Source organism: Rattus norvegicus, chromosome 2 (genome assembly GCF_021556685.1).
Source record: "Rattus norvegicus strain SHRSP/BbbUtx chromosome 2, alternate assembly SHRSP_T2T, whole genome shotgun sequence".
Taxonomy (NCBI): domain Eukaryota; kingdom Metazoa; phylum Chordata; class Mammalia; order Rodentia; family Muridae; genus Rattus; species Rattus norvegicus.
Genome location: NC_141535.1, coordinates 151031797 through 151045368, shown reverse-complemented (window position 1 = coordinate 151045368; position 13572 = coordinate 151031797). Strand labels below are relative to the sequence as shown.

General features: G+C 40.7%; 1 protein-coding gene across 2 annotated transcripts in view; it reads right to left on the bottom strand.

Annotated features, from left to right (window-relative positions):
- Positions 1-13572, bottom strand: part of Kcnab1 (potassium voltage-gated channel subfamily A regulatory beta subunit 1) — a 456882-nt gene that overhangs the window by 289291 nt on the left and 154019 nt on the right. The window lies entirely within an intron of this gene.

Genomic DNA, 13572 nt, shown 5'->3' with positions numbered 1-13572 from the left:
GAACACAGCTTGGAATTCTGCTATTAGCCCTGTCAGGGTTCATATCGCCTCTGCATGTTATTTCTTATGCAGATAAGTTAGAAGTTTCCTGAAAAGCCACAGTGCAGTCTAGTTGCAGTGGGGTCTGCTAACTTACTGCAAATTTATTTAAAATACCAGAGACATCTGGAATGCTGCAGGGAGCATGGGTCCTTCACACTGGAGGGGACAGGCAGGGGTGGGTGCAATGGGGGAGAAACAGGTCAACATTAAGGCCCAGAAGGTTCAGAAAAGTAGCAGGATCCAAATATACCATTCTTAAGAGTGGTACCCACACTGGGTACACCAGAACGAAGGAATGAATTTCAGGAGCCCAGAGAATATTCTTCATTTTGATCCATTACCCACATTTCAGGGGAGTTTCTCTTAGTCTGCTCCTGGGAAGCATGACAACGTCCAGAGTTTCAGGAGGAAGCCATGAAAACTCAGGCAGACCTCCTAGAGGTATGAGACTCCCCTGTGGCAGGGACAATGGGTCTGATTTGATTAGCAGAAGTTCAGGAAGCATGTGCAGGGATGACATTCCCTGCCTGTATAAATTAATAAATAAAACAGTGGTCTGACCACTCCTGTCCAAGTAAATAAAGTTGCAGGAATGAAATCCTCAAGAGGACTCTATGCTTGTGTTGAGATCCACTGGAGACATTAATCTTAACATCTTCGAACTTTATGGAATTGCATCCTTGACCCTCCATATTTTTCACTCTTTCCTTTAGAGAATCAATCAGTTAATTAATAGAGGATGTTTAGGGAGAGGGAGGGTGGAAGGGTTAAGTGGGTACCTTCTTTCCATCCAGGTGGGAATACTGGGACATACCTTTCTTTAATCTTTGGAATAAACAGTAGGCAGAGAGGAAAGAGAACATAGGAACCTTTATTTTTGCACACTAAGCCAGCTCATCGGAGATGATCAACGTGAATTGGGAAAGCAGTCAAAATGAGAAGAGGAAGAAGTGGGAGGAATCAAAAGAAACAGCTTTTAGAAAAGGAAAGGGGAAGAAAAAAAAAAAAAACCAAACCAGCAGGCTGAGAGCAATGGGGTCAGGTGATCTCTTTCAGACCGAGGAGGGGTCAGGAACCAGGGATTTCAACTTGGCAACTGGCTGTGGGGGAGGGAAGGTGGGCAGGGGTTCAGCTGAGAATGCTGCTTTATAGGAAGGACTAAAAGGCCTGGACATGTTAATTAATGTGGCGTTTAGCTTTGTTATAGGACTAGCAGAAAAAAGCCAAAGAACACAGTCTAACCTAGGTCAGGGAAACGGTTACCTGAACAAGACATACAAGGCAAAGAATTTCTGACTCCAACAGGACCACACAGAGTGCTTGCTTGGTCTATGGCAGGTACTCACTCTATAAATAATTGAAAGGTGGTGAGGAAATAAAGAGGGAGAGAGGAAGGTAGGTTGGATGGGGAGATGTCATTTCCTGGATAACTCCACTCTTTAAAAACAACCACTAAAGCAGATTCTGTGCATCCACTTTGAAGTTCAGCCAGTGTACTGAAAAGGAGTAAATGATAGCCCCACATCTTCTTCTGCTCCTTTCGAGTGTAGTCCAGTGTCCCAGCCTTTGGGACATACCTCATAGAGAATCAAAGATCTGAGGCCAGAGGATCCCCACAGTGCAAGTCTCTTTCTTGCTGACCACAGTGAGCCTTTCATCTCTGACAGGCAAGGAGCAGTCCCATGGTTTCCCCAGACACCCTCACCCTTCTCAGCATTAAGGGAGCAGTCACTTTCAGGAGCCTGGAAATTAGATCACAGTTGGCTGTACAGTGCCCATTCTTAATAAGTTTGCTAACAGGCCACATGCTAATTAGGCTGGGGAAATTAGACTTGGAATGTGTGTCCCTTCACTGTCACACAAAAGGAGTCAGAGGAATTCCCACTGTGAGAATTTCAGGCTTAAATAGACACACAAACGTGCATAGGAATACATTTACATAGACACACACATGTATACATGTATAGATACAGCTATGGGCTAGATTATCTCATCCCAAACTTCATGAATTGAGGCTCCGGTCTCTCCCCACTGTGTCAGAATGTGCCTGTGTTTGGAGACAGTCTTTAAAGACATAATAAGTATAATGAGGCCATAAGTATGAGCACTAACTTAATATGACATATGCCCTTATAATAAGGACCAGGGCCAGGCATTAGAAGACACAGAGCAGAGTCCTCAGAAGAGGCCAAGCTTACTACTTTGATCTCAGACTTTCAGTCTGTAGAACTAAGAGAAAATATTTTTCTCTTGTAGCTATTCAACTTCTAGTACCTTGTTGTGTAAGGCTGAATTAATACAGGCAGAAAATATAATTTATATCTATAATATTGTTCATAAGAAACTATTAAGCTTACTAACGTACAAGCTTCTAAAGGTCATTATTAGTCACGATAAATGTCATTAGATATATTCCACACATCCCAAGCTGTTATTAATGTTCTACAGGAAGGTGGTGAGTTCCAGCCCAGCCTGAGTGACACAGCACAACTCTGCCATAAAACCCAAAAGACAGACAATGATTTACAGATCTGTTTTCTGGGAAGGGGTGCTGAAACATGCCCTGGAGAAAGGCTCACATACAATCCCTTTATTCCTCTTCATAAAATCATACAAAGTTCTATGTGGTTACTCTTTTGCTTTTACTAGCATACATTAAATATAAAAAAAGTTAAGTGTCATCATAAGTGTATGTGACATAGTGTGATAGCACTTACCTCCAAATACCCTGCCACTCTCCCACTCCCCACCCTTTCTGCTTTCATGTTGTATAAAGAGTCTCCATTGGAGACTTGTAGACACATTTAGTCATTCCCTTTGTGTCTACTGATCTCCTAAGCTTACTGATTTTCCTTCCAAGAGCTAGCTCAGGATCCCTAAGACAGGAGTCAGCACCTGCAGAGACATCCTGAAGCAGTGAAGAGAGCACCACTCCAGTAGATGAAACTCAGTCAGGACACTTCACCTGTAACTTAGGAGTAACCTGCAGCTTTCTCTCACTCCTTTCCCTCAGCTGAAGCATTTGCAGATGAGGTGCGCGTGCGCGCGCGTGTGTGTGTGTGTGTGTGACTTTATTATGAAGACCTCTGTGTTTTGTTCTGTAGATGACTCTGTCCCTAGCCCTCCTTTGAATACAGCTTACAAAGAAACCATACTGCCATCATGAGTGCTAGACATAAATTTAATTTAGAAAATCTAAATATCAACTTAAAAAATTTCCCAATTACCCAGAAAAAAATGGTTTAGTCAATTTCTTCCCAGTGAAGTCAGACCATTTTTTTTTACTGGTTTTGCTTACAACTTATGGTTTCTATTCCATTTGAAAGCATAGCCAGCAGGAGCCAGGAAACAGTCTATCATGCAGCTAGGCAAAATTGAGAGTTATCCAACACAAAAAAGAATCTGCTAATATCAGAAGCATTTTAAACATGCACATGTACAGATGGCAGGCTGCTTCCTGTGCCTATAATTTATTACTTATTACATTCTCACGATTTTAACTTGCCACGAGAATGACCACGATGCAATATGTATATCGGCACAGCTTTTACAATGGCAAATAAATCAAGGATTAGACATACAAATGGCTTTTCTGATGAGAAGAAATGTCTAAGTGTCTATCCTTCAGCTTTCCTAGAAGAGCATACTTACAAAGAACCCAGCAGGACACTCAGGGCAAATCCATATTCACACGCCAGACTCTATTCCAGAAACAAAGCCCAGGGAACCAAAGGATGGACCAAGCTTTAGTCCTGGGAACAAAGCAAGGGCTTGAACATGAGTGCTAAGTATTCTGTTACTGTACTATATTCCCTAGCTGGCAATGAATACTTAAACTACATCCATAGCAGCTGGCAATTATTTCCTAAATCCAGAATATTCTGAAATATATGAGCCACAAATTCTAATATTTTCCATAAATGTTCAGACAGAAAACATGTGCTCCAGTATTATATAGACAGAGTTGTGGTGAAATGGGAAATTCACAATTCAGCTGATTGTGTTCTGCCATTTCATGGTAGGTGATTTCTCAAGGTTTTCAGGGAAACAGAAATAAAAGAAAACAGGAACTTGTAGTCTGCCTGCCTTTATGAATGTTGCTTTTCTTCCAAATAGTTATTCATTACCATAATTTCTACTATTGGTTATATTAGCATCAGACAATCTGAAATATGTGCTGTGTTTTTTGTTAAAAGATTTTCTTGAGAAATTTAATTCACAGAGAAATTATTTTCAAAAATAGAGTTATTATATATAATACAATCCACAATAAAGTCAACCAAATGGCACATTGCTATTTCATGTATTACACAGTGCTTAATTAATTATGCCATAAGGCATATGGTTAATTTTCAAGTAATTAAAAGTGTTTTTAGTTTTAGACTCCCTCTCCACAAAAGCCATATTTTATAAACTTAAAATGAAAATATAAAGGGAGTAAATTGTTTAGAACAATGTTCTAAAATGTGTCCACATTTAGACTTTAAGCTTCTGATCTAATGCTCAGAGTTGTCAGTTCCCACACCTTTCTTCTATCATGTTTGTGTTTTTGGAAGCAGCACGTTTAAAAGCACACCCAGCTTCTGTCTTTCCCCACTAGTTGCTGGCGCTAACTCTCAAAGTGTTTGAGGCACAATTGTGAGCAATGGTGAGCACAGCATCCCAACAACCTGGCCTGCAGCAAGAAAAGTTAACAATTTAGAGAGAGAAAAACTACGTCGGATAATTGATGAACTATAATTTCTAGATAGGGTATTATAAACCTTTAATCCCATGTCAATTTATATCTGAAATATTGCAAGCTGAATGAAGGAGGAAAGGGAAGAAAAAGATGATGCAGTTATATATATGTATATATATACATATATATATATTCTAGGTATTGTAGTAAAGGCTTTCATGCCTCTTCTCTTAGTTCAGAGGAAAGAGAAAATAAGATACTGTTAGTCACTTCAATCAACTGAACATTAAATGTTGTTGAGGTGATTACATGAGCATTCATAATCCATCTGGCAAAGCTGTAATGGGAGGTAGAGTATTGGCCAGAAAGTGCTTAGCTCTAGATTTGATCCTGAAGTCTACTTATACACACAAAATGATAACCATCTGAAGTACATAATATGCAGTTCTACCTTTTAAAACCTACAAAGAACTGGATCCTGAAGAGCCTCTCACAGAAAGACATCTTTACAAGATGAAGTTGAAAACAATTCAACCTCCAAAATGTAACTGAGACAAAGCCACTGGTTCGATTTAAGTTTGTTCCTCTGCTTAGAACAAGAAAAGCTATTATTATTATTATTATATATATATATATCTTTTTGTCTCATACTAGTATTATATTTTGTGAAGAGTCTACTGATCAGTTTTTATTCTATTCATTTTTTTGAAATGGAATTCTCATAAGACAAGAAGATTCAAGATTTTATGGGATCATTTTCTATTTAATTTTGCTCCTTTGGCAGACTGAGAAAGATTAATGCAGGGGACCCGTTTAGTCCTTCTTGAAAGGGGAAAAAATATCCATAGGAGGGGATATGGAAGCAAAGTTTAGAGCAGTGACTGAAGGAACAGCTATGCAGAGCCTGTCCCACATATGGCCCATATATATACAGCCACCAAAACTAGATAAGATTGATGAAGCTAAAAAGTGCATGCTGAAAGGGACCGGATATAGATCTCTCCTAAGAGACACATCCAGAGCATGTCCAATACAGAGGTCCATGCTAGCAGAAAATCACCGAACTGAGAATAGGACTCCCTTTGGGGGAATTAGAGAAAGGACTGAAAGAGATAAGGGGCTTGCAACCCCATAAGAACAACAATGCCAACCAACCAGAGCTTCCAGGGACTAAACCACTACCCAACGACTATACATGGACTGACCCAGGGCTCCAACTGCATATGTAGCAGAAAATAGCCTTGTTGGGACACCAGTGGAAGAGGAAGCCCTTGGTCCTGCCAAGGTTGGACCCCCAGTGTAGGGGAATGGGGGGGTCAGTAAGGGAGGTAGATGGGGGAAACACCCATATGGGGGAGGGGGTGGGGATGTTGGTATATGGATAGGAAACCGGGAAGGGAATACTATTTGAAATGTAAGTAAAGAAATATATCTAATAAAAAAGAAAATAAAAAAATAAATACAATTTAAGCACAAAAAAAAAAAGAAAGAAAGAAAATGAAAGTCATCTTGAGTACATAGTTGCTGGTCTTCTCTCACCTCAAGGACAATATCAATGACAAAAACAGAAAAACAAGTACCTCTTTGACCTTACTCATATCCATTACTCTCTCTCTCTCTCTCTCTCTCTCTCTTTCTCTCTTCCTTCCTTCCTTTCTTTCTTTTTTCCTTTCTCTCTCTCTCTCTCTTCCTGTCCTTCCTTTCCTTTCTGCTTTTTTGTCTTTGTCTTTGTCTTTGTCTTTCTTTCTCTCCCTCTCTTTCCTTTCTTTCTTTCTTTCTTTCTTTCTTTCTTTCTTTCTTTCTTTCTTTCTTTCTTTCTTTCTTCTTCCTTCCTTCCTTCCTTCCTTCCTTCCTCCCTCCCCCCTCTCCCCCCACCCCTCTCTCTTGGGCATGCACACACTGTTGGATAAGTTCATAACAATATACCTAATAGTGAGCGTATGAAACCCAATGTTGAGCTCCACGGCCTCACAATAGCTACTATAACTGCAGAGGTTCAGCGAGATGCGAAGTCTTTGGGTCTGGCTAATCTCACTGTGTAATGCTTTTTATTGGAAACTTCATTACAATAAAATTTTAATGTAAAAAAGGGTAATATGGGAAGACATGTTAGTAGAGATTGAAGCTGAGACAACCATTATGAAAAACAATATAAAGTTACCTTGACAAGTCATAATGTGAAAAACATAGGCGCCAAAGAATGACATTGAAAATTTTGCAGTGCTCTATACATGGCCATAGTCTTTGCAGCATTATTGACAAAAGCCAAAATACATAAGCAACCTAAGTTAAGATTAAGACGTAAAGAAGCTATGGAAAAATACCTACCATGGAATATCATCAAGTCTGAAATACTAATATTTGCAAGAATATGGGTAAAACTAGAGAGCTTTACGCTTGATTAAATAAGCAAGATGCATAAAGACACATACTAGGATTTCAATTTCGTGTGGATGTAAAATCAGCCAAGCTCCTAAAGGTGCGACAAGAGAAGAGCTTGCGTCCTGACTTCCAACAGGGCGAAATGGAGGGATCAGAGGAAAAAGAGAAAAAAGTAAAGGAAAGAAGGAAGGAAGGAAGAAAGGAAGAAAGGAAGAAAGAATGGATGGGCCTATATGAGGTGAGAGCTGTGCTAACTAGCATAGCCATAGTGATGAATGTATATCTTGGTATGTACATGCATCAAATTATTGTTATATATATTAAATTCATAGTTTATTAATTTGTCAATTATACTGCAATAAAACTGAAGAAAAGGAAACAAATAACTCACCCACTATTATGAAACTTATTTCCCTCTGAGACTGAATTACCACCCAGATCTCCAAACTCATGTTGAACAAGCTAGTGAACCACTTATATACTTACATTGAAAACAAGTTCCTACCTTAAAGAGAAAATAACCTCTCACTTATGTTCAATCAAGTATATTTTCTGAGGTTTTTCACAATGCCTATATACTACTTTTTGTAAGCAAAATGAAGTAAAAATTTCAAGTTATTTTTCTATCATGTAATTATGCCAAGTTTTTGCAGGAAATTTTGGAATATATAGATAGATTCTCTCAAGTTTACATAAGTCCTAGTCAGAGCACCGAGTGAGACAGGTATGGGAAGAAAGGGGGAATAGCATTCATTAAGGAGACTTACAATCATCCTGGTCAACATTTCTTAGTTTGGTATTTTCTGTTTTCACGCACAGGTTTGTGTTGTTATTAATACTTCTGTTATTGTTGGACATAGCTGAGCATCTTTCAAGGTTTGTATCAGTTTCTTCACGCTATCATCTTTATTTGTTCTTTTGTTTCTCTTTGAATTTCTTTTAAATTTAAATTATTTTATTTATTAACATTCTAGCCATTGCCTCCCCCTCAGCCCCCCCTCCCATAGTTCCTCCTCCCCTTCCTCCTCCCCCTTGCCTCTGAGGGGTGCTCCTCCACCAGGCCGCCTCCTTCCCTGGGCCTCAAGTCTCTTGAGGATTAAGCACATCTTCTTCCACTGAGGCCAGACCAGACAGATCTCTGCTAACATGTGCCAGGGGCCTCAGACTGGCCAGTGTTTGCTCCTGGTCGGTGGCTTAGCCTCTGGGAGCTCCCCGGGGTCTGGGTTAGTGAAGGCTCATTTTTTTATGTATTACCTTTTCTATTTGTTATTGTCATCATTGATTATTATTATTTGCTACTCAGCTGACTGGCTGTATGTGCTGCTGAGACAAGAAGGTGGCAGATTCGGCATCCCTGTATGTGGCTTCCTAGCTGCGAGTATGCAGGCATGCATGACCAGCTGGCTAGTGTGAATCAGATCAAATGCAGCTGATATGTTCTTTACCGGAAAAGGGAGAGACCCATGTAGGCCGGGGCATTTAAATAAACCATAGTGGTGTCCAAAATCTCTAGGCGATGAGAACAGAAAAGAACAACATGGGGATGTTGAAAGTCTTGCTGGGGGTGTGCAATGCACTTGTTACACACTGTCATTGGAAAGGATTTCTATAACATACAGTGTAAAACAAAGTCTATATACCTCAAGTGTCAGTAGAGGACAGTCTGGAATAAAAGGAAGACTACACTTTCTCAGAGCACACAAGTGAGCATGGAGAAAAGTTCTTCAGGGCTTTTGGTGAGGTTGGGAGTGTAAGCTGAATTTCAGGCAAGTAAGACTGGAAACTATGTTTGAGGCAAGAAGGCAGTGGAAGATGGTTTGCCATAAGGTACAACCTGCTGAAGAGATTGCGATGCTTCTCCTAATAGAAGCAGGATGGAGAAATGCTCACTAGGCATGGTGACGTGATAAGAAAGTTGGGAATATATATAGTAGGAGCTTATTTTTGATAGAAGCGAAAATGTTACCAGTAGTTACCCATAGGTGGTAGGATTATAGGTAATTTTTGTTTCTTTTATTTTGCTCATAAATGATGTTCTGCTGTGAGCACATATTACTTTTGTATTATGGAACACAAAAAGCGATGCCCAGAAAGCAAGAAACGATGCTAGAAATAATGATGAACCATAAGGACACATATCCTGTAGGGAAGAGCAGTGACTGTTTGCTTCACAGCATTTGGGGTAAACAGCACTAGTCAGACTCAGTTTAACAAACAAAGCTCCAGGTATAAATTATCTAGAATTCAACCACTGAGTTTTGTTAACTGACGAGAGAAATAACTTCATAAGCCAGATGACTATTTATTTGATTCTTCATCGAGCTGGTAGGGATTCCTGCTGGCAGTCTGATCCATTGAGGACAGCAGTAAATATGGAGTATTAAAATTATTTTCGTAACAGAGATTTAATGGCACTCTTCAATATTTGGCCTCTGCTATAGCTGGAAGAGAACCTGCAGGAACCCACAGTTAGTCAAATCAATGTGAGCTCAGTTCCCTTGGAAAGCAGGACATGCCTTGCTCTAACACAGCTGTTCAGAGATGTGAGTTATAAATTTCTCTAAACTGAAGAAATCAGACAGAGACAAAACTGGGTGTCTCCTATACAGAAGCTGAATCACAATGCTACCATTTCTGAGACATCTGTAATAATTACATGTTTTCTTCAGTACTCTGCTTCCATGGTTTTGTTTATTTTTCTTAGCAACTTCTATGCGGTTTTGTAGTCATAACATAAGGTGGGGTTAACGTAACCTGGTGTTTTGTGTAGTTGTTAGGATCCCTGCAAAGCAATAGGATTGAGGAAGGCATTGGGAGAGCAGAAGGAATTTGAGCTGAGATAAAATAAGACTTGAAAAAAAAACCCTGAAGCTTTGACTTAATCTGATGAGTGAACTTAATGGGGAGGTAGTCGGCTATTATTGCTAGAGCTATGACAAATGGCGCACGCTTGGTGAGGTAAACTGTGGCTTAAACAGTAGGTGCTTATTCTCATAGTTCCAGAGGCCAAGAAGTGGAAAATCAAGGAGTTAGCAGAGCAGACTCCCTCCAAAGGCTCTTCTAGCGTCTGGTATCAGTCAACTCTTCTCAGGACTGCGTCCCTCTAACGTCTGTGACTGCTTCACCACAGTACTTTCTATGTATTGTGGGCCGTTGTCATTTAATTTAGGCTTCCTTGAGTAAAAGTATCAAGATCATTATTTCAGTTACATCCTCAAAGACTTTTCCTTTCAAGTAAAGGCTTGAAACACTGAGATGTAGTTATGTCTTTCGAGGACCTAAGATGTGGCTGTCAGTTTGCAGAAAACATGGTCAAGGAAGAGAGAGGATGGGGAAAGAAGACATGAGACAAAAGCAGCAAGAAGCTAGACTTTCTTTCTGGTCTGAAGAAAATGGAAAGTGTAAGCAAGTCGCTCACAATCCTACAGAGAGACATGGCCTGGCCTGGAGCACAGAGGGTAGCAGCTCAAAGGTGACAGTGTTTTCTATAAAGACCTAGCAGAAAAGGAAAGACAAAGCTAAGTCCCCACAGGTCAAAGAGGGATAGCGAGTACTGCTCATGCCACATGCAGAGGTTCTCTGACTGAGGACAGGAATGCTGACAGAGTCACCCATATGAAAGTATCTACAACCGAGGTGAGGACGTATTGCAGCTTTCCTAAGGGCAGCATTTTATCCTGGGGTGAGAAGATGGCACACGGACTATTTGGGAGGTAGGATTTCCACTAAGACTAGTAAGACGACCACAAAGCAGATCGGAGGAAAGCTGTGAGACATGCAAGTGGTGGAGGAAATAGCAGTGACTGAAAAATGCCCAGGGAAGGGGTGTTTGCCTTTGTTTCATTCCTGTCCTAATCAACAATACTTTCACACGAATGCCTTTCTTCTTTTTCTTTTTGTTTTTGCTTGTTTTTTATTTTATTAGATTTTTTTAAATTTACATTTTAAATGTTATCCCCTTTCCCAGTTTCCCCTCCAGAAACGTGCTATCCCATCCCCCATTCCTGCTTCTATGAAGGGGCTCCCTCAAACACCCACCCACTCCTTCCTACCTCTCTGCCCTGGCATTCCCCTACACTGGGGCATCAAGCCTTGGCAGAACCAAAGGCCTCTCCAGCCATTGAAGCTCAACAAGGGATCCTCTGCTACATATGCAGATAGAGCCATAGGTCCATCCCTATGTCCACTTAGGATGGTGGTTTACTCCCAGGGAGCTCTGGGGGGTCTGGGTGGTTGATATTGTTGTTCTTGTGGGGTTGCAAACCCCTTCAGCTACTTGAGTTCTTTCTCTAGCTTCTCCATTGGGGATCCTGTTCTCAGTTCAATGGGTATCTGTGAGTATCCGCCTCTGTATCTCTCATGCTCTGGCAGAGCCTCTCAGGAGACAGCTATATCAGGCTCCTGTCAGCATGCACTTCTTGGCCTCAGCAATATTGTCTGGGTTTGGTGGCTGTATATGGGATGGATCACCCAGGAGGGACAGGCTCTGGATGGCCTTTCCTTCAGTCTCTGCTTCACATGATGATGTCTCTATATTTCCTCCTGTGAATTATTTTGTTCCCTCTTCTAAGAAGTACTGAAGACTTCGGTCTTCCTTCTTGAGTTTCATGTAGTTTGTGAATTGTATCTTGAATGTTCCAAGCTTTTGGGCTAATATCCATTTAGTCAGTGAGTGCATACCATGTGTGTTGTTTTGTGATTGGGTTACTTCACTCAGGATGATTATTTTCAAGTTTCATCCATTTGCCTAAGAATTTCATGAAGTTATTGCTTTTAATAGCTGAAATACATAATTGCATTATATAAATGGACCACATTTTCTATACCCATTCCTCTGTTGAAGGACATCTGAGTTCTTTCCAGCTTCTGGCTACTATAAATAAGGCTGCTATGAACATAGTGGAGCATGTGTCTTTGTTATATGTTGGAGCATCTTTTGGGTGTATACCTAGGAGGGGTATAGCTGGATCCTCAGGTAGTACTATGTCTAATTTTCTGAGGAACCTCTGGACTGATTTTCAGAGTGGTTGTACCAGCTTGCTATCCCACCAACAATGGAGGAGTGTTCCTCTTTCTCCACACCCTTGCCAGTATCTGTTGTCACCTGAGTTTTTGATCTTAGCCATTCTGACTGGTATAAGGTAGAATCTCAGGGTTGTTTTGATTTGCATTTCTCTGGTGACTAAGGATGTTGAGCATTTTTTTAGGTGCTTCTCAGTCATTTGTTATTCCTCAGATGAAAACTCATGTTTAGCTCTGTAGCCCATTTATTTTATTTTATTTTTTTTATTAACTTGAGTATTTCCTATATACATTTCGAGTGTTATTCCCTTTCCCGGTTTCCGGGCAAACATCCCCCTAATCCCTCCCCCTCCCCTTCTCTATGGGTGTTCCCCTCCCCATCGTCCCCCCATTGCCGCCCTCCCCCCAACAATCACGTTCACTGGGGGTTCAGTCTTAGCAGGACCCAGGGCTTCCCCTTCCACTGGTGCTCTTACTAGGATATTCATTGCTACCTATGAGGTCAGAGTCCAGGGTCAGTCCATGTATAGTCTTTAGGTAGTGGCTTAGTCCCTGGAAGCTCTGGTTGCTTGGCATTGTTGTACATATGGGGTCTCGAGCCCCTTCAAGCTCTTCCAGTTCTTTCTCTGATTCCTTCAACGGAGGTCCTATTCTCAGTTCAGTGGTTTGCTGCTGGCATTTGCCTCTGTATTTGCTGTATTCTGGCTGTGTCTCTCAGGAGCGATCTACATCCGGCTCCTGTCGGCCTGCACTTCTTTGTTTCATCCATCTTGTCTAATTGGATGGCTGTATATGTATGTGTAGCCCATTTTTTAAAAGGGTTGTTTGATTCTCTGGAGCTTAACTTCTTGAGTTCTTTCTGTGTATTGGATATTAGCCTTCTATCAGATATAGGATTGGTAAAGATCTTTCCCCAATCTGTTGGTTGTTGTTTTGTCCTATTGACTGTGTCCTTTGCCCTACAGAAGCTTTGCAATTTTATGATGTCCCATTTGTCAATTCTTGATTTTAGAGCATAAGCCATTGGCGTTCTATTCAGGAAATGTTCCCCTGTGCCCATGTGTTCAAGGCTCTTACCCACTTTCTCTTCTATTAGTTTCAGTGTATCTGGTTTTACTTGGAAGTCTTTGATCCACTTGGATTTGTACAATGTAATAAGAATGAATTGATTTGCATTCTTCTACATGCTGACAGTCAATTGAACCAGGACCGTTTGTTGAAAATGTTGTCTTTTTTCCACTGGATGGTTTTAGATCCTTTGTCAAAGATCAAGTGACCATAGGTGTGTGGGTTCATTTCTTGGTTTTCAATTCTATTCCATTGATCTACCTGCCTGTCTTTGGATCAATACCATGCAGTTTTTTTTTTAATCACTATTGCTCTGTAATACAGCTGGAAGTTAGGGATTGTGATTCCCCCAGAAGTTCTTTTATTGTTGAGGATAG